Source organism: Delphinapterus leucas, chromosome 2, assembly GCF_059928025.1.
Source record: "Delphinapterus leucas isolate spDelLeu-1000000601 "Yukka" chromosome 2, BTC_Dleu_Yukka2, whole genome shotgun sequence".
NCBI classification, from domain to species: Eukaryota; Metazoa; Chordata; class Mammalia; order Artiodactyla; family Monodontidae; genus Delphinapterus; species Delphinapterus leucas.
In genome coordinates, this window is record NC_143130.1 from 32,370,157 (window position 1) to 32,372,685 (window position 2,529).

At 58.2% G+C, this 2,529-nt stretch overlaps 1 protein-coding gene across 3 annotated transcripts in view; it reads left to right on the top strand.

Annotated features, from left to right (window-relative positions):
• The first annotated feature begins 1,994 nt into the window (after positions 1 to 1,994).
• The window catches only part of LARP4B (La ribonucleoprotein 4B), an 88,077-nt gene continuing 87,542 nt past the window's right edge, over positions 1,995 to 2,529 (top strand). For 2 of the 3 annotated variants that reach the window (XM_089906632.1, XM_089906631.1), the window contains exon 1: positions 2,147 to 2,287. The gene's annotated coding sequence lies outside the window, so the exon portion shown is untranslated. Of the gene's footprint in view, positions 2,089 to 2,146; positions 2,288 to 2,529 lie in introns of those variants that run through there. The other variant, XM_089906633.1, reaches the window with a different exon arrangement.

Here is a 2,529-nt window from a genome sequence, read left to right on the forward strand (position 1 = left end):
ATGCGCAGCAAACATTTGGGAACCAATGCTTCTCTCTGTTTTGTTCTCTAACAGGAATTATCTGTGGTGACTGCCAGTTGATTGGCCTTTCAGTAAACAGTAGGGTCATAGAGTGTAAAGCCTGTGTGTCATTCACATCCACATCCAGAGACTACCCCAAGGTCTTCAAAAATGCATGTTAAGAGAATGTGATTGGAAGGTTAGGTTGTCTAACCCTGGGGCAGGAAAGGAGATGTGAGAGGCCCGTGAGCCAGTTTGTGAAGGGCCTGCTAGTCCATGAAAAACAACTTGGACTTCAACAAGTCTTGACTCAGAGTGGGGTGGTGAGGAGGCTTTTAAAGGAAATGTAAGCTGGCATGGTGAAAGGTGGGGAGGCAGAGACCAGCTGTGATGCTACTGAAACAAACTGGGAGAGAAGTAACAGCAGGCAAATCCAGCATAAGCAGGAGAAGGAAAGCTTTTAGATAGAATAGGTAGGACTTGTAACTGCTTGAGATGAGAAGTGGTTGTTAAAAATTGATCTTATTTTTCTAAGTAGAAATGCCATAAGAATTCATTTTGTTATAATCTCACATCCCAAGGTGAAAATGGGTGCTTCTTTTGAAGCACAGGTTAAAAAAAAATCACACAGGAATAAAAAGCCAGTTTTGATTGTTTAGGAAGGATCACCCAACACAAATAGAAAGTGAGAGATGTCATTTCAATATAAACTATTCTCATATCATTTAGTCTCTTTTGTAATATGGGAACTTATCTGTATATCAAAAAGTCTGCCAGAATGTAAACACAAGCAAAAAAGATGTTAATCTAACCTAATAACTTCGGAGAATTCCTGACCTTTCAGAGGTGGACCACATCACTGGGCCCGGCCTAGGGATGACTTCCTGGGCCTCAGTCTAAAACGTTCCAAGCGGAGGTACCTGAGAAGGGCTCTGCAACATATCCAACACGTTCTCTTGGAAAGTGAACTCTAAACGCGACTTTTTTTCCAGAAATATGTACTTGCTTTGAATATTACAGGAAATCTCAGTCTTACGTGATTATCTTTAAAGACATTGCTATGAATAGCATTATTGAACTTCCAAGTTTTTTAGAGCGAGGATGTTACAACGTATGCCAAAGCAGAAGGCGCCCAGCACCGATGTGATCTTCCCAGTCAATACACGGAAGTCCAGAGCGCATCCTGTCGGCGTTCGGACCCGCAGAAGGAACAGGTAAGAAGCACCGGTGCACGGATAAGGCTGGACAGAGTGACCCAGAGAAGCCTTTCCAGGTCACATGTATGTCTACATAATCAACAGCCAAGCGGAGCAGGCACACAGGAAATCAGGCAGCAAGCTTAAAGCCGGTGAACATACTTTACTTTTGTTTTTCCTCCCCATAGAATGGGTCGGGTGGGTGGCACATGCTCGGGTTTGGGAAGACATCCCGAGTCTTCAGCATTTCCCCTGAAACCGCGGAGAACGGAGTTGGCCGACGAGCGGCCCAGGGCACCCGCTCCACGGACAGGCGACTCCGCCTTCTCCCTTTTCCCGGGCGCGCTCAGGGGGCTCTCCTGACCCGACCACCCGGATGGCCAGACGGCCCCGGGGAGGGTCCGGTCCCGGGGTGAGGGGAGGGAGGGGTCGGGGTCTTGGGCCGAGGGGGACGGGGGTCGCGATCCCGGGGTGACGGGGTCGGGGTCCCGGGATGAGGCCGGGGTCGGGAGTCTCGTTGCCCGGCTGAAGTGGGCAGGGGTCGCGGTCCCAGCCGACAGCACCTCCTCCCCAGGTCGCGGCGGGGGCGGTACGGAGAGCGTGCGCGGGGTGGGGCTGCGTGCGCGCCCCCACCAATCACAGGCGTCGCCGGGAGGGGCACGAGCACCGAGAGGCCAGGAGGAGGGGGCGGGCCCGGCGCTGCGCGAGGCCAATCAGGGCGCCGTGCCGTCATGACGTAAGGGCGCCGAGCGCCAGTCGGCGGACCAGGCGGTGAGTACGCGGGCGCGCGGGCGCGGGAGCGCGCTGGGCGGGACTTCCGGCGGGGCCCGGAAGCGGGAGCTGTGTGTTCTCATGCGAACGGGAAGGAGCGTTGGGGTGCTGGAGTCGCGAGGTTGAGATATTTTTCGGCCCGAAACGGGAAAGAGTTGCCGCCGCCCCGCCGCCAGTCCGCGCCGCGCCGACCCCCGCCGCTCGTCCGGGCCGGCCGCGCCCCTGCTTCCGCCCCTCCCTCACGGCCCGTCCGCGTGTGGCGCGGTTGCCGGGCACCGGGGCTGCGGCGGTCGGCGGCCGGGCGGCGGCGGTGCTGACAGGTGAGCGCGGCGGCGGGCGGGCTGCTCTGCTCCGCTCCCGCCGCGTCGCGCCCGGCCTCCGCCTCGGACCCGCGCCGCGCCCGCCTGTCATGGGCCGCCATCTTCCCGGAGGACGCGGCCGGGCAGGGCCCAGCGAGTGTAGCCGGGCCGGGGCGCGGGCAGAGGGGTCTGGGTGCGGACCGGGGCGGCGGGCAGGGCTGGGGCTGGCCAGGGCCGGGCCGAGGTCTCGGGGGCCGGGGCAG